The 19,558-nt window shown below is 36.6% G+C and overlaps 1 protein-coding gene and 1 long non-coding RNA gene across 2 annotated transcripts in view; both read left to right on the top strand.

The window, feature by feature from the left end:
• Drak (Death-associated protein kinase related) overlaps positions 1-19,558 on the top strand; it is a 156,779-nt gene that overhangs the window by 84,544 nt on the left and 52,677 nt on the right. The window lies entirely within an intron of this gene.
• LOC128683997 (uncharacterized) overlaps positions 1-19,558 on the top strand; it is a 57,954-nt gene that overhangs the window by 10,169 nt on the left and 28,227 nt on the right. The window lies entirely within an intron of this gene.

Genomic DNA, 19,558 nt, shown 5'->3' with positions numbered 1-19,558 from the left:
GACAATTATACGTTAACGTTTCTCTCAAAGTCTACTCGTTTCTTATTATTAGAAGAAAACCCGAGAACAAAATGTGTTGTATGCTTAGTTCCTTTTATCAAAATAATTTGCAAAATGTTGGCGTTTAATTTTTTTTTTATTTTTTATTTATTTAAATTTTGTCGCACAATTTAAAAAGTTGATAATAGGTGGAGTCAATGCCATGACTCATTCTCTGCCAGTCAAAATAAAAGACCATCAGATCAAGATAAATCCAAGTAAAATGCATGATTGATTGATGCACGTATATATATCATATGTAGATTTAACTGTCGTTTCAATTATCGTAATAATTGAAGGATTATCCTGCGAGGGTGGAGCATTTAATTAAAATAGTAAAATATTATAAATAGCTCCGATCGCGATGCAAAATGGCGGCCGCTAATTGACGGTGGGCGGCATTGAGTTGGCTCCTGTCGGAAGTACCATAAACAATATAGACCATAAACTAATCAGAGTGATTTCTCATAGCTGGTGATGACAACGTCATTACCATGGTATTACTTATATAATTTTGACTAGCGGCATTTTTGGTTTTGCCCGTGTGAGAATATCGGATCAATTACCCAATTACCAAATTAAATATGTTGTTCAAGAATATTAAAGATTCTACTGGTGAAAGATGCTTGGAAATAGCTTGAGTAGTTCCAAAGATCACCTTCTACTTACAAATTTAGGTTCTTTACAAACACTTCCTCTTTATAATATTAACGTGATAGTTTAGATTCATTTAAAAGTGTAGAAGGTGGTGTACTTAATAACTGTAGACGATGTTATTGAGACGAGTTGAGAAAATGACAATATCTGAAGAGACAATGGCTAAAATGACAATAATTGAAAGTGACGATTTGCGAAAATGACTTCCTGTGAAAGTGACCAATTTATAAGCGATGTCCACTTGTCAATCTGACGATCTGTGTTACCAAAAAGTCTGCCTGTCTCTGTCACCACAGAATCCTATGCGAGACCGACTCGCACCGGTTTTTAATAATTATATTTATTAAAAATCAGTCTACACTTTCTATCTTTTAAATGTTCGTATGGATATATGTTAATTAGCATAGGATATAGATATATGTGGATAACTAGCATCTTATTGACATGAAATAAGCACATTCATTCAATTAGAACGATGCTAAGCAGTATGTCCTATTTTGTTCTGGTTTGCATTTAATTGATAGGTATAGATAGGAATATATTAGTAGGTTTATGGTAACAGAAACTCGGTCTGGTTCAGAGTGAGACATTCTTCCCGAGTTGGTATTTGTTGTGACATTTGTTTATGTACTTCCGTCATGTACGAAGATTGATTAACTTTTCAATATGATCGATTTCAAAGTCTCTAAGAATATGTATATCTTGGAATCTACACCTATATGTACACTAATTTTATAAAGAGGAAGTGTGAATGTTACAGATTTGACTGTGATTTTATAATCCACCGGCTGCCTGCCGGCCGACAACTTCCTTGGGTATGCTACTGTTGCTTATCAACTGCCAAGGTTATGTGTCCCTTAGTCGCCTCGTACATATCCACGGAAGGAGTGAGAGTTGTACCTAATCTATGGCGGAACCACACACCAAAATTTTTTTTATAACGACCAAGTGAAAAAAAAATACTAGGTACTTCATTAAATTCGGCAACGAAGTCCTCACACGTGGAAACAATTGCATAATTGTTTTTAAATCGCCTACAAGATTAGTGCACACAATGCACCGCCCACTCGGCCCCATTGCATTTGTCACCGTAATGAGTTGGCCGTTCTCACAAAGATACAACTCATTATCTCTTGCACACGAATCGTTTTGCCTAGTTGAATGGTGTGTGAACGCCCTTAATTGTTGGGGATGGCCCTCCGGAACGATAAGCGGGAGAAGATACTGGCAAAATCTGTTTTTATTTTTCTCCCAAACCAGCATGGAATCACTTTAGAAATATATACGTATATCACGCCTGTTTCTTTTGGGTGTAGGCAGAGACTAGGGACTTCCACTTGCCAAGATCCAGCCATATCTCACTCGCTTCGTCTATCGTTATGTGTGCTCCTAATATATCCCTACAAATCCATGTAAATACAATTGGTTAGCAACTTCCTTGTTTGCAATTAAAGAACTGTAATTAGAGATTAAACCGATTGAAAACAATCAAAGCGCCTGTATCAAATTCGCGCGGCGCATACCGACCGATCGTTGGAACGTCATGTATAAACTTATCGCATAATGTTTAATCAGAATTCTCGATGTTATAATTTCCGAGTACTGTGTTATGGTACTGAGAACTGTATGCTTAATTATTTTACGATACGAGTGTCTGTATACCATTCCTTTTAACGTATCAGATGTTATAAATGCAACTCAAACTTGATTTACGTTTTTTAAACCATCAAAATTGCGGCGTAACTTCATATCTCAACTATTGGGATATCCTAAAGTGGATTTTCGCTTCCTAACTTACATGTCTATAAAGGTCATTTGAGTTACTGTAATGCTAACGCCAAAACATTCATCAGACAGTCTGCAAGGGGAGATTTGAGTACTAACGTTTAAACTTCACATGACAACTTCCCAGGAATACGTTCTTCCGTCTCTTTCGCTTCTGTGGTGTTTGTAAGGGACATGTGTCTGTCTGCTACTTGTTTTAGGGTGCACTAAGGGCGGGGAATGCATGCTATGCAACGAAATAAGGAACGTACAGATCACATTCTACTTAAAAAAATATTCGTTTCGGTTAAATACATTATGTGCACTACTACTACTACTATAAAAATTTACTACAATAAAAATTCTTCCCTTAACAAGAATATGTAGTCCTAAATATATTCTCAGACGGATTCATTTGATTCTCGCGGACAACGCCTACTAACCACTATTTTCTATTTAAAGCGGGCAAACATGCATGATGGTAAGTGGTCACCACAGCCTATAAACGCCTGCAACACCAGGAGTGCCACAAGCGTCTTGCCTGTTTTGAGGCCTAGTATCTTTTACCACACTGCGTCTGTCACCCTTCTTTTATATAGTTTAAAGTTAATCTTTTGTGCTTTCCCTATTTTGTAACATGCACTTCAATCAGGATGCATCGGCTTCTGGTAATATGCATGCATATGCGTCTAGGGATTTCACTTTCAACATTTGAAGGATTACTTTTTCTGAATATCCATCACTCTTGGGAATTTTTGCGTAATCACTACGAAATATCTTTAACAAGAGTATAATGTAGACTATCAAAATAATAATAATAACTATACTATTTCCACGATTATCTGAACACTGCACGAGTGGGGTTCGAACCTTGCTTTAAGGAGCTGTCTTAACCACTGGACTGCAGCTTCAATTTTGTTCAAAGATTTTGTCCCAGTTACCTAGAAGCTGTAACCTAGTTGCATTCAATAGCGATCGGTGCAAAGACCTCATTGCAATCGAGCATGACATTATTCCATTAGCATGCTACACCTGCTAAATCCATAAAAACGTTAAAATCTAGACTTACCCGGCGCTCTAAGTGAACGATAAAAGCGGCAAAGCAGCGCGACGTGACGTAATATTTCAGTGTCTTCTCTCTCGCATCTGAACGTTTTCCCGGTTCTTCAGCCGCGAAAGCGTCAGAGCCCTGAGACAAATACCCTACGGTTTTTTTCTGCACATCGCACGGTCTTCGGAATTCTTAGTTAGCACGCATGTCCTCTTGACGACATCAAGCAAGTGCCCATATAACCAGTCACTCACACGTAATAATAACGTATCGCTACCAGATTGTGGATCTCCTTAAAAGATGCTAACTATGGTAGTCCTAACGCCACTCATTATTTGGAGCATCCATAACCGACGAGCTTGTTTAATCAGAGTAATGAGTTTAGTGGTAGCAAGTGATTTTGTCTGGATAGAGCGAAACCAGGTGACAATTCATGGTCTCTGTCTACCTATGGGAAATAGGCGCGATATATGTATGTATATATGTACTCATAAATATAAACCCAGGTTGCCGTCGTTTACCTAGGACCCCAGGTAACTCGAAACAATGATGAGAAGAACCTCAGAGGAAACGCTCGCATACCGTCGCAAGGTCGCGTCGTGTCGTTGATTGTTGATCTTAATGATTATCTCGACATCTTGAATTTCTCTGTTTATTACAAAGGCTTGTTTATATTCAAACCTGCATTTCGAAACTTTCCCTTACTTAATATTGCATGAATTACAGTTTCATTTTTAAGTTTGGCAAGTCTAAACTTTGCTCCAGTGTAGACTTTCCGTATAATCATAAAAATGTTCATGCCGCTTCTGAGCCGATAAATTAGTTTAGTTTGTGCGAATCAGAATGAGAGACAGAGAAAGAGTAGTTCGTATCTTTGCTTCTATCGGAGAATTCTTCCTTGACGACATCCCCCTGATGACCCCTCAGATGGTGAGTCGGCAAGATTTGTTTAATGTGTTCCCATAGCTAGAGGAGATATCACACCTTGCTTACGTTTAACGTGAACTGTGTTTGTTTATAATCTTTGTGTACTTGTGGATCTAGATAAATATTATTGTAATGTATCTTAAATGAGACAAATTGCCCTTAAAAAGCCCTTAAATTTAGCATCAATCGCATTGAAGTCATCATTAATAAATGATTATTCGTATGAAACTAGATTCGGTGTCGTAAATTAATTGCGCTTCAGATCTGGCGCGCGATCATTCACGATGTGAATCTGAATACAAATCATATCTAATACCGCCACTATATGCTGAAAGGTATTTAATTCAAAGAATATTTTATGATACTATGCCACTTTCATTCACTGGTTCTCATCTCAGTCGTGTTCTTAATCAATTTTCCTGTTGAAGCGCAATTAAATTATATCGATGTGACATAGAGCGAGCAACACCTGTCTTTTGCTCGTCGCATATATCCTGTTTGTACAGAAGGCTGTGAATACAGATATATTTGCTATTTAGTTTTTTAATACTGGTTATATTCTCGGCCGTGATGCCTCGAAGCCTAAAGTAAGTTTGATAAATAAAGACATGTAGTTATTACGATTCTTTCAACTCAACTTTTGGACAACTGCGTTTCAGCTGTCAAGGCGTTTTATCCCTCAGTCGCCTCGTACGACATCCTTGGGAAGCCGGAACGATATAGATTGACATTATTTTAAGTCGGAAATCGAACATAATATTCAGTAATAAAGCCATAGCCAAAATGAGAACGTGAGTAAGAATTTGTGATTGATTTGTTTGTTTGCATTACCTAATTGTAAGTCGTACGCGAATGAAGTCACTTGTCCTGTCCTTTTATTATGTTGATTATTTCGCTTCATCAATTTATAACCAGCTTCCTGAAGCATATATCATTAGATTAGTATGTTATTTCATTAATCCCTAATTTATTATTATGGTACATATTCAGTTATTACAATTAAAGTTTATTCTAATGCATAACACGTTCATTAATTGGCAATCTATTATTTTTATAACTACTATTATAGTAATAAATGGAGGATATAATTGTTATAATGATAGTTTATTTTTAATTTTGTAATTCATGATCTGATATTCTTAATTTTAATCTAATTTGTATTTTAAATTGCAATGTCCGACAGGATTTACGTTGTGCCTAGATTATAATCACTGAGGTGACTAAGTTACTGAATTACCTTACTGTACATTGTAAAAAGCAATAAATAATTTGAATTTAATTGAATAAGATCCGGTACCAACACAGCATTTCAAGTAAAATCTTATAAACACTTCATTCATAAAAAGGCTTCGCTAGAAATTGATTTGATACATCCATATGTAAAATTTCAGCATGATATTTATGCTATCTGTACATCCAAGGCATATTGCCAAGTCTGGTTGGTACCATTGTTTCCCAACCAGCGATCGCTTGATACGGCTATTACACAGGCGACATTTTATGAACTATTGCTAATAGATTTCAGTTCTGCCTTACAATCGAGATGTCTTCATATCCTCTATTTAGGGTTGATACAATGCATTCCTGCAGCTCGGCGCACACCGTTAGCAATGGCGCGACATATAGGACTAGGAATGATACGGGTTCGTTGGTTTAAAAAAAAATCACAGATAATAAAACTTCATTATCTGTTCATTAAGTAATGAACAATATATATCTGCGTTAAAATGGTGTTATATTTTTAAATATCTCAAATGTTAAGTTACAGGAAAACATCGATTTTAACAATATCAGCTATACGTCTTTTTGTGGAGGCTATGAGTAACGATAACCATATGATCACATAAATATATGATACAGTTCTTTTAGGACAGCTTTATAAGACGAGAGACCTTTAAACGATTTTAAATAATATTTCTCATTAATTATCGTTGAATCATTCAATATATTTTGGACAGCTACATAACTAGTAAAGGACAATATTAAAGAAACTTGAAAATACGATTATCAAAGTAAATAAAGACGATACTATTCCGGCTAAAGATCTTTGGTGAACATGGAGAATGTTCACCAAAAACACATACTTCAAAATTTTCTGCTAAGAATGTTCAATGTTGTGGAGTCCTGTATACACACTGTTCAATCCATACTATCCATAATATAACGCCGCGTGTTATTGTTGTCGCGCCGCATTGTTGTGCAACAGTCGGCCGACTGTTGCCCCTTTGTTGTGTCTCCGGCAACATAGAAACGCGGTAAATTGCCTCATTCACCAGGATAAATTACTTAAGTCCTCAGATGTATTACTGGCTAGATACTAGAGCATGGAAATTGTGCTACTATGTTTTTTTGTCCATTTATGTGAACTTTTTAATATGTCTATATCAGTGTATTGGATATGATGAGCTGAGTTCCCATTTATTCCTTTCATATTTATTGATAGATTGATAAATATGGGTCTTATGAAGGATAAAGGATAGAAAACTAAAGATGAAGGAATGATTAGTGGAAACGAAGAGAGGGTAGGCAAAATTACAAAGATTTTCTTGATTATATCATGATACATGTTAAATTATCACGCCTGGTTCTTCTGGTAGGTAGATATTAATCTTCTTATCCTTACCTTTACTCTAGCTTGTTCTGCAACGAACTATTTACTAAAGAAAGGAGTTTTCAACAAGATAGTATGAAGACGATCTAGCTCAATGTTTGCCTATGCTTCTTTCAGATACAGAACGTGATCCGACATGTTTACCGTAGCTATGGCAGTCCACGCAAATATTTTGTAATGGCGCCATCATCGGCGTGTTTAAGCGACAATTAACAGCGTTTAAGACTGTTTCTTCCCTTAACCGTTTCTCCGGAACTATAAAATTACGGCAGCGGTATGCCGTCCAGTCTACTCTGTAAAAACGGCTATGATAGCGGACAGCCGAGCTAAAAATACTACCGATGTTAATGGAGTATAACCACGGCTATAACTGGCTGAGCTGTGCTGATTATAGCTTTTTTGTTTTCGCCCTCCATTTTAATGAATTGATCCGCGCGAATTGGAATATACGCTCCTTTTATTCGTTGTGATCCTTCAGTTTCGTGAGTGACCGGACCTGGCTTTGCCAGAAAAAAGTTTTCGGTCCATTGTAAGAATAAAAAAAAAATCGTAGTTAAGTTCTAAGAGTGGTTTCTATATTCTTCAATACAGATTGCGGTATTTCATATCTATTTGAATGTTATGATGTTGATTTTATTTATTGCACAAAATAACAAATTATGTAGAAATGGTGGACTTAACGCCGTATCGAATTCTCGTACCAGAATGAACTAATCTTGCATTGTCAGCGCCAGGAACAACTTCCGACTTTTATTACCAATTTGAATCTTTAAACTTAAATTGTGGGATTTACAAGAAAATGAACGTTCACTCGCACCTATTGCGCAAGTCCGCAGCGACGACGTATGGCGACCTATTTCGATTAGATCGCTGCAAACGACAATTGTGTTACCGATCACGATTCCTTTCGCAAAGGTGAAAAATACGTCGAGAATGCCACGACTTGTCATTTCGCAGTCACGACCCGCGCCGGCTCACAAATGTCATCGGTTGTGTGGAGATAGTTTCCAGAAACTGTAACCTGGTTGTCAAGGTTGGATACGAATATTATTTTCTTCTTCTTAAGCCCATTGTCATCTAACACTAAGTGTAGGTATCTGGCAATTCACGTCATTCTCTTCTGTCTTATCCTTTTACCTCATCCTTTCAGTAATCTTGACCAGAAAATCATAGAGGCTGTCATTCTTTAAGAGACCCATTCGTCTACCACTATCTACTTACTTATTTAAAATCATCAACACATTTGTCCCTGCTGTCTGGTGACAAAATTGGATAGGAATTGTGGGATTTACCTACCGGACGAAATAAATGGTGATGTAAATCAGCATCGTGACACTATAGGCTATTAAAAACACACAAAATATTTTACGTTCACTTATGATCAGCCCTGTGAATATTTTTGCAACATCCTATCCATACATATCACAGAAATGTGCTCTCAACAAGCTATCGTAAAATTCTATTCACACATAGACTTTAAGACCCTGTTAGTTTGGCCAATCAACACAATTACATTCCATAAATTATGGTCAAGATCGACAATAAAATATGAGAAAGTAGTAAAGTGTAGTACAAGTTCAAGTATATTTATTGGTTGCTGCCGTTGGCATATTAAAGTAGCATTGCGTTTACGACTTCCTAATCGTTGTGTTGCTGTTCAGATAGCTCCACTACATATCAGCCATTGATGTCTTTGCATTACACTTGCTTAAACCTCTGGCTTACTGACCCCAAAGTGGATCTTGATCTCCGAAACAAAAGAGCGCCAGTCTTCAGTTCTGCGCTATGGTTCGCCAGTTAACAGCTCCCAATTCCGCTCCACAATGTCATTCCAGCGGTATCTGCAATACAAGTACATTGCTTAATTTTCACGTAAGCTTTGCCGCGATCTTGACCAATATATAGTTTTGGCATTACAAAGACAATTGTCGTACTTTAGAAGTCTAGTTTTAGCTGAATATGGACCCATATTTAGCTAAACAGGGCTGAATCTGCGCTGCAGAAAGTCCTGGTATCGCGGCTTTAATCTCCGGTCGGCATGACACACTTCCCTCGGAAATGGTTTAGTAATCTGCTTGCAACCGCCTATGTTTATTTTTATATAACTCGATGATTTTATAGTATTAGTTAATTCCATATTTTATGTCGGTTACTGCCCTAGAATAGGGCATAGGGGATATTGCATATCTTCTCGTGGAGGTCGAATGCGGCTATGGTTTAAAAGCATTGACGTCAAACTGACCCCGGGGGCACGTTAGTACGTCTTCTTCTGTACTTTCCTTGTTTTCTTGAAGCCTATGTTTATAACTGGCTAATGAATCTAGAAAAAAATTACCACACCCGTATTTTATTTTTGAAGTGAAAACTTCTTTAGCGGCGTTGTGCACTTTTTGTGATGGGTAAAAAAATGTTAAACTCGCGTCAGAACACTTGACCCTGATCGAAAATTCGTAAGATGTCAAAAATTCACAACGTTAGTAATTCAAGTTTTCACTTCTGCCGGCACTCCCGGAGTGCAACCCGGTTTTTTTATATATTTTTTTATTAGTATTTTTTCAAAACGAGTCCAGTAAAGGTCAGCCGTGTAAATGGATTAAAAGTGTTCAATTAACTCCAGATTTCGTTCCCAGGCAGATTTTAATAAGCGAACAAGAAAATCCGCTTACGCCGGATTAAGATAACGCTTTGGTTTTTTTGTGTGATACAATTATAGTGTAAAGTTCGTTGCACTTGTTCACACACGTTTGAAATGTGCGCGGAGATGAGAAGATACGCCCAAATTGACTTCGAAGTTGTTACAAAAAAGTTACATATATACAAACATTAAAGATCGTCAGCAAGATAACTCGATCATTTTCCAAAGAAGTAAAATTGACATGCGTCGGAGCATTCTGCACACCATAAACAATGTCATAGTGCTTTTCAATTGTGTGCTTTTGCAAAAAGTTAAAGGTCAGATATGTCTAAATATTCCCTATGAGCGTTGACGTCAGAAAAACGGTCGGTTGTAAAATTACAGAGCCGATCAGGATTTATTTTTACGATGGCTTCGCGACATTACAGCTCCGAATGCAATTGATGAGAGAAAGACTCTGATGTACGATTCAATACTGTGCTTCAACGTCAAAGCAAATTCGCGTGACGTTGCTGCTGCAGTGTAAATTGTTCTATGATGCGCGCGCGCATATTGCGCTTAATATCGCTGTTTACGCGATGGACCGCATTCACTACGCATTCTCAATTAACAGCCAGTTAGGGTAATGTCACATGGACATCGATTGTGCTTTGTACTCGTGCTTTGTTGTATGATTGTGTATTTGGCAAAGTTATTGAATATTTTTGCGATTTTCAATGTATCAACATCTTCAATTTGGAAAGTTAAACTATGTTTTGTTAAGGCACAACTAAATTTTAGATTGTAAAATAATAATAATTCTGACACCTACAATACGAACGACACACGGACTGACTCCCTTAAGCCCTAAAAATTATAACCGCTTGGTCATGGTCTCGGCTTAGAACTTGAAGAAGTATAATATATATATAATAATGTAAAAAAAATAATAGTCACCCATTTATTTCAAATATGTGTTTTTATTATATTAATAAACAAATAATCTATCATCCAAATTCACTGCGTCATTACCACACACAGAGTTCCATGGATTGACATGCAGTGGACTGTGTTATGTTGGAATCAACTTGTGCATGCGGCTTTATGATAGATTTTGCGATTCCCGGTAAAGGTGATGGACACGCGGTTTTCAGGAAAGCGGTCGCTATGTTAACACCGCCATTATAGGGACATTATCTCTGGTAAATATCGTCTATTTAAATTGCGGCCTTTTGACGAGTTATATTGAGAAATTCTTGGCAGCCTTTGCACAAATACTTGACATTTGACACTCCTATTTACCACAGTGAAATTCTCTACATAGTTTTTTACATTCTCTATATAGTTTTTAAATTATTACAGGCTTTTATGCTGCCTTGTTTATTATCAATTTCAATGGAAATATGTAACGCGTAAAGCTGACTCAGAAATCATCTTTTCGTAAATATAAATGAAGATAATATTTTACTTAATATTTATGTGTCGAAGATAATTTCAAAACGACACATAACCACGGCTCTCAATTAACAGGTTTCTAATGCTCAAACACATAGATACCTTTTGTTAGTAGACCTGGCTATTATTACATTCAAAATGTGTCGACGTGTTTATTATTATTGTTCTTTATTGTTATTAAAAACCTCCGGGACATCGTAACTATGTGTCGATATTATGAAACTACTTATAATAATGTTTTTAACATGTCATTTAAGATTAATGTAATAATAATTTTAGAGCCAGCGATCGTTAATCCAGAGTGTAACAAGAGCGTACCTTCTTCCGGTATTTTGTTCTAAAGTTTCCTTCTTTTATATCTTTTTAAGGTTGTTTTCTTTTGTCCACAAATATCGCCAATTTTTGTTTTTGTTCACAATTTTTGTTCGTCATTATTTGTCCGTCCATTAATAAGGAAGGCTAGTGCACCTTCGTGATGTTAATGCAGCTGCCGTCATAAGGTTATCTCATCTTGCAGGAAAATATCCGTCCTATCTTCAAACTCATATTTCTGCATTAGTTATTATACTGTATACTGCTGCACCTCTAAGCATCATTTCCAATACGCAACATTTACTTTATATAATTAATCATTTTAGCTTCATCATTACCTTATGCAATACAGACATTAGGTTATTCTAAAATTAGTACAGCCAGAAGTGATCTTGGTACGGCCTTGCGCGCGGTCGAGCGTAACAATTACACAAGACTTCTTAATTGTCGCTAATGACATCTCGCTTCCCATCGCGACCACGGATCTGACCGACACCATAAATATCTTGCAAGATGAAACAACCCATTCAAAAAATATAGAAAATTTGAAACAAGAATTGTAATAAAAAAGAACACAACAAACATCTTGCTAAAAATGACTTACTAATGTAGGTAATGCAATGTGATCACGCGCACGTAAACAAGCAGAATGAACTGTTGCAATTATAGTCGAAACGACACTTCTCACGCTTAGCAACAAATTACCAGCTTCTATATTATAATGTTATCTGTCTCTCTAGATTCTATAGAGTAGGCAATCGAAACTAACATGCGCCAGCGCAGAGATTTCGTTGCTGAGGTTAATGGCGCCAAAAAAATAACAAAAAGGGCAAAGAACAAGACAAGAGTCCTCCAAGTTGTTTCTAACGAATTTCGCATTGAACCTTAGAGGAAAATAGCTAATTATGGGCTTCGTGGCTATGAGGCAGCTCATCAGGGCATACCTTATGTGGTGCTGCGCCTGCGCCGGTTCGCACGCCCCAGTTTGTGACGTGACGCGGAGCGACAAGGAACCTGTGCTGTGCCATTCTCATGTTGATACAGCTGATATACAATTGGATCCTGTTATTATGTGTCTGGGTAAAACCGTGTTAGTTTACACTGTGTGTTTGTATACTTTATGATTCGCGAATAATTAAGAATATTTTAACATCATAAACATAAGTAAGATTCTTCTATGTAATCAAAAGTTGGCACAAGCTTTTATTGTCATCAGAGAGATGTCATGATACGTTAAGATACCGTTCGTCATCAATTTTGTATTTGAGCAGAAAAAATTATACGGTTATATCTACAAATTCCCACGAGGGCTATACTATATCCCGGGTCGCAACAATAGTTGACTCTAAATGTATCAACTGAGCGCCATTAACCATCTCAGTGTCCATAAACAAAAGAGTTTGCAGAATCCAACTGGAGTTGTTACGGTACAAGATCAATATCAGCGCCTTCTGCCGCGTGCTTTCATTAATTATTTCTTAGAAGTCAAGGTTGACCTGACAGCTACGGTTGGATCGTGGCTCGGGGCGCTTTTGTTATGTCAGCAAGCTACATGACCATAATGATTGTTTTTTCATGCATATTAATTTTAAAAAGGTCATTCTGATTCAAAGTGACTATTGTAAAAATACATGCCTACATATTCTGAAAAAAAAAACGCTGTTTTAATTTTATTTGTTTTCGGTTAGTTACTATCGTTAGGTCTAAAATGTCGATTGTCAAGAAATTTTACCTCGATTTACAATTTACGAGAATTTTATTGGCTTAATTTCTTATTTTTCTATTTATTTATAGACGGAAACCTGCTGTTTTATCATTTAAATCTGCTGCGAAAATTTTGTGTACTAATTCAATTCAGCCGTATACTGTATACCCAAACTTGTATAGTATTTGCATTCTGACTTGGCCGAAAATGTATTTACTTTATGAGCACGTTGTGTACTCGTATGCTAAGTAAGCATGCAAAATTTACGAGTACCTACGCAAACTGCAGCGCACGCGCCATTGTTTTCTCACGATACGATCGCCGCGCCATCTATCGGCGGACGATAAATTTAATTAACCACCTGCCTGCGCAAGATTACCTTATCTCCGGCGAAATACGAGGGAAAAAACAGGCGTAGATACCATATCTTAGCGTTTGCCGCTTAATGAACTACCCGCATTTGTACCAACAACGGCCTGGCAAGTTTTACAAGCGCCTTTATGCTGCGGTAATAGTGACGAAATTGCCTTGAATATTAATTGCCTGTTGTGCTGTTCACCGTAAGTAACGTGGCGCAGGATATAGCTAAGGAAAATAGGCGAGTGAACTTTATGCTCCTTCATTATCTGTGCAGGGAAAGTTAACGAAAGTTATTTATGTTTGAGTGGAGTTTTATGACACAATATATTTTTTACTTTAATAAATATCGAAGAGGACGAACCTAAGACTCAGAAGATTGTGATTTAGAAATAAAGGACTTAGGACTAGGTATACAAGATTTACACAACAGTCCATCGTTCTTCGTAGGTGCATTCTTTTCTATAATCTACGCGCTGCAACGTTGCATCCTCGTAAAGCATCCATTATGCACTCAAAATGTATTTCTGCCCGACGTCCCCCGTTTCCGGCTCTCGCTAATGACTACATACATTCGGTTTTAACTCTTTGTACTGCTTTATAACACCCATTTTCAACCAAGGGACAAAGGACAAAACATATGTATTTCTGATTCCGAATCACATGACGTTGAAGTATGCGCATGATTGGTCCAATTAATTTGCTTAATTTTCTTCGTAATTTAGTAGTCATACCAGTTTGTTTTCCTCTTCACATTTTAGCTTATTTCAGATCATTTACTGCATGACATCCAAAAAATTTATTGTGTGTGAATTTCTAAATATTTGAATTTGGAAATGTTCCACAAACGCCATTAATCAAACATGTAAATGGTTGTTACCAGCCAGTGATGTAATCGATATCGGATCAATACAAACGCGTCACTGTCAAAAGCGATGCGAATCGATTCGATGCACGGCCACCACGTTTTTGTCAGATTACGCAGAGACGCTTGACCCCTAACAGTTCATTGGAGTTGCGATAATGCAAACAAAAAACTTTTTTTGTTAATCAGGAAATAATTATGTTATTGCGAATGTTTCTTTGTTGTCAATTTTATATTTTACAGGCCTATTACACATTTTTCTGTAAAAGAAGATTTGTGATGATTTTTTTGCTAAAAAAAGTAAAATTTTACGGGAGCCTGTGTGAAGCTTTATTATATATTAATATAAAACAATTTGTATGACAGTGATGTCACTATTTTAGAGACAAATTAAACTAGAACGTAGTCATACTTTTATGAGAACTAAAAAATAGGAAATCACGTAAGTAATAAAAGTAATATATTAAAAAAGCAGTAAAATACGTAATAAAGAAAAAAATAATACATTTTTATTTTTTACTTAGTGAGATATTTTAGCCTATTATTATATTTTTTCTGTGTATCCGATTTGAAAATTCGAATTCAGAAGTCATTATTGGCGAATGCAAGTTTCATACATGACAGACGTCAAACTGTCAGACTGCATTCGAATTTGGAACCGACCCACGACCTTTGCGCCGTATATCAAGTCACGACGGACCTTGGGTCCTGGGTATTGGTTTTGTGAGATATCTCTAGAGTTTAGTCTTTCTAAACGTGACTAGAGCGCGGCCTTCGCCGCTCGCTTTTAAATCCGCGATACTGATCTACTTATTTGTTTTGTTTTTTATCGATAACTCTTGCCTAGCTGTGGGAAGCCAGAGAGCACAAGGTCTATTTTTATATCGATACTTAGTAATTTTATCGATTCTTATTATTACATTGCATTGTATTCAAGCTTTTCCGCGACGAATCGTGTTAAGAGAAATTTATTGGATCTGTTCATAAGCGGCATTAATAAAACGCAAATCGTTCTTGTCCTACATTAAAAGGAAGTAAACAAATATAAACGAGTAATTGCTTTTAAAACGACGTTGTTTTCGGTATAAATGGGAAACAATCGTGTTCCGGGCGATAAATTTGCATGTTAACATGAAATTTTCGTTAAGAAGTATGTTGATTGTATTGATATTTTTTTCTGTTTCATTTCATATAAGCAATACGGCAATACATTTGTTAATATTCGAACAAGCTGTACTGTACAGACTGAGGATATTTGACCCGTCGACTAAAATAGTAGGTCACGATTTTAACCAACGACGGAAGGTATTAGTTATATCTAAGTTTAATTATCATTTACATACAGGACTAAGAGTCGCGAAACTTAATTACTTTACGAACTAAAATCCATAGAGTCTGCGAACCTCAATGAAGTCATATTTATTATTCAGTAATTGACGATATTTACATTATATAAATATAATTAGAATAATCGAGATTTTATTGCTTTATTAAGGTTTAATTAGTTTAGCATTTGAATACGTGATAATTGACAATGCATAGTTTAACTTGGATGTGTTATCGCTATAGCAGAAATCTGTTCCATGACACCGGACTATACACTATCAGCTAATAATTCGCCGAGCTATGGCTGGTTCGGCGTACATTGCTGGTTTTTCCCTGCGGGAAATAAAAGCTTTCATACAAACTATGCAATGTATGTGCATTCGCGTCGACATCTGTCTGATATAGCATTAAACCAGTATGTAAAATGAATGTATATATAGAAACGCACTCTATTGTCGTGTGCCAAGTTATATGGCCAATTAAATACTTACTTAACAGACGCGGTAGAGGACTCTACCGCGTCTGTTCGCGATAAACTACAAAACTACTGCACGGATTTTCATGCGGTTTTCACCAATAGATAGAATGGTTCCTGAGGAAGGTTTAGGGGTATAATTTGTTATGTTTTTGCCCGAGCGAAGTCGGGACGGGCCGCTACTTAAAAATAAACCGTACAAGTGTAGAAGCTGTTTTCTCAATGCATTTACTATACGATGTAAACCTTTCCCGAGTTTATTGCTTGCTTTGATCACGAAGAATTTAAGTCAATGTAATTATAAACATCGCAGAATTACATTTCAGACAGAATTGTAATTGAGAACATATCTATACTATTATTATAAAGAGGTAAGTGTTTGTGAGTTTGTGACTTTGTGAGTTAGTAGTTGTGAGACGGGTAATCTTCGAAAGTACTGAAATATTTCAAAAATTCTTTCACCATTAGAAAGGTACATTATCCAAGATTGCTATCTATAGGCTATATTTTATCTCAAAATTCCCACGGGAGCGAAGTCCCGGGCAACATCTAGTTATCGATAAAAAGAAATGCTCGATTATTCGCATCACTAAAATGTTACAAACACGGTTCACACCTCACAATTTTTTACTTTTATATAAATATTTTTATAGGAATTTTATACTTTTTATTATTTATTCATTATAACAGTACAGCTTGAACATTTTATATCCTTTTAATAACATGAATATAGCATATACTTAATAGGAAATAACATATTCCCACCGTCCTCGACACGTGATCTCGTGACTCACTCAGTTAATGACATATTTAAAATTTTGATGCCATACCCGTTTCATGCCTAATATTCCATTTAAATTTCGAACAAGATGACATACACCGCACGGTCTTTTTTTTATTTTTTTTATATTAACTCGCCGAAACGCACTGAGGCGCAATTTGTCATGCCAATAAAAATCGCCATCGTAAAATTCAAATGATTTAATATTAAGAATTAGTTCAGGACAAATGGAAGGTCCTTAAAGGCAGTTACACAAATAAATACGTACTAGTGAAGCTATATATCTGTGGGCGTGTTGTGATATATGATCGAAATTTAATAGGGATTGTTCCGAATAGCGTAACACAAACCACCATAAGACACAAGTCATTGTCATTTGTCATGCTTTGGAAGATTGTCGTTGTCAATATCAAAACAAACTGTTTACATCTTATTCATCAACATCTCAGCTATTTATATTTATATATATTTTCTAACGCAATGAAAAAGTGCTAAACGTGATAATAAATAAACATATACAAGCAGCAAACCCAGGATCGGCGCCAACGAGGAAACTCCTCGAAGGCTTGCTGCACGTACAGACATGTTTTTTTTTGTCACGTATTGAATGCAACAAGATCTTTGTGATAACAATAAATGCTTGTGGCAAAAATGACAATTATGTGAAAAACTTGTTACCTTTTTAGGCAAAGATCCTAAAAAATAGTCGTATTTTCCGTTACACTTAGGTGATTTAATGTAGGTGTTGGAGCGATTGTATCCACGACCACCGTGGTGCCGCATATGGGAGGATAATGGGGTGTTTCGAAGCACCATGTAATCTTATTGTACAAGACGCAGCTTTGCCTTCCGCGTGTTCTGTGCTATTGCAAAACAATGCAAATGCAGAAGATAACCTCTTTACTTTTGAATAGGGATGTTTAATTATTATAATATCCTCCATAAAAATTGGCTTACCTATCGAAATATATCATCGTCAGATCGTAAGCTGAATCTTCGATGTTTTTGTGATGGGTAAAAAGTGTTAAACTCGCGTCAATATGCCTGTGAAGGTCTACTTTCTGAATAAATTATTTGAATTTGTCAGGACACGTAACCCGATCGAAAATTCGAAGACGTCAAAAATGCACAACGTTAATATTCAAGTTTTCACTTTTGCCGGCACTCCCGGAGTGCAATGTTTGTTTTACGCGGTCCCTGGGTTTCAGGGCATCACAGCCGAAAATATACTTACGAACATAGCAGCGGATAACATCAGCGACGATAAGAGAGGCGCTACTTCATGTTTTTAAAATGACGTGAAAAGTGCCTGTGAAGAACTAAGATCTGAACGAATAATTTGATTTTGATTTTCCATTAATTGCTTTAAAGCAAGACAAAGTTTGGAGCGTTACCTCTGTTATACAAAGCTTTGTAATATAATCGTTCAGCATTGTATGTGGTTACTAATTCGAGCATGGGCGTCTAATGGCTTGCTGATTGCTGCTGCGACGATTCGTTTTGGTTCGGAACGCGGAAACACGAGTCGCTCCGAATCTTTGTTTTGACATTCCGTTCCCAGTTCAACTCATGCCAGCCTTGAACTTCTCCACGGTTTTGCGGTTAAGATCCAAAATGGCGCCACATTCAAAAGACATGCAACACGTTTTTCTATGGCCGCGTTATCATGAAATGGCTCTGTTGAAATACAAGTCAATTTTCCTATATTAATAGATTTTATGAACGAAAATCGTTGTCCAAATGTAGTCACGTTGTTTGACATCACGCTCTCAGATAATTCCAATCGATGTTTATAATTGGTATCGTTGTATCGATAAACGAGCGACAAATAGATAAACTGGTTGATTAGAATTCAACATAGAAGTTATCTTTCTCGTATATCTGATACTGTGCCGTACAAGATGGAAACGACATCGATACGACTGTCATATTTGCTGAGTTTTTGTATTGAGTTAACCAAGGGATAGAAACTTGTCTGACGTTTGAAAGCTGTCGTCAATTTATCATTGGACATTTATGAAATTATCATTGAGAAAAAAATAAATGTAGATGACATTTAAACAAAAAAAATATAATATCATACCAGTGACATGAATTCATTTTTGTACGTAATCGAGTGAATGAATTGTGAATCGACTCCCTCGTGTCAAGTATACTAATTTTGAAACTGTTCCATATTCTTGATTTGATACACCACCTACTTTTTGTTACGCCACCAAATAAAAAGGCCTTTGCCTAACAGTGGGACAAAATCTAGAGACTAAGAAAAAAGTGACAGTGATCGGTCAAGTGCGAGTAGAATTCGCGTGGAGGAGAAGGTTCCGTATCTTGTTCACAATTGAGTTTTTTAATTTTGTCTGTTTGACCGTCAAAGCTATCTCCGAAACGAATGAACCTTAAGACTGAAAAGTAACTTAAATAAAAACGTAGATTAAGTAACTATAGCAATCTTTAATTTCTCCGCAACCGTTCTTGTCCGGAATTCTCCGGAGGTGATAAAAACGAAGTGGCACCAGTGCCAGCAGCCGGCATGCAGCCACATCCGCCATATGGGCGGCGCCGGCGCAGCCTTTATGTTATGCCGGCAAACCACGGTTTCCACATAGCACAGTCTAATGT

The sequence above is a fragment of the Plodia interpunctella genome, chromosome 3, assembly GCF_027563975.2.
Source record: "Plodia interpunctella isolate USDA-ARS_2022_Savannah chromosome 3, ilPloInte3.2, whole genome shotgun sequence".
NCBI lineage: Eukaryota > Metazoa > Arthropoda > Insecta > Lepidoptera > Pyralidae > Plodia > Plodia interpunctella.
This window is presented reverse-complemented; position numbering and strand designations above follow the sequence as displayed.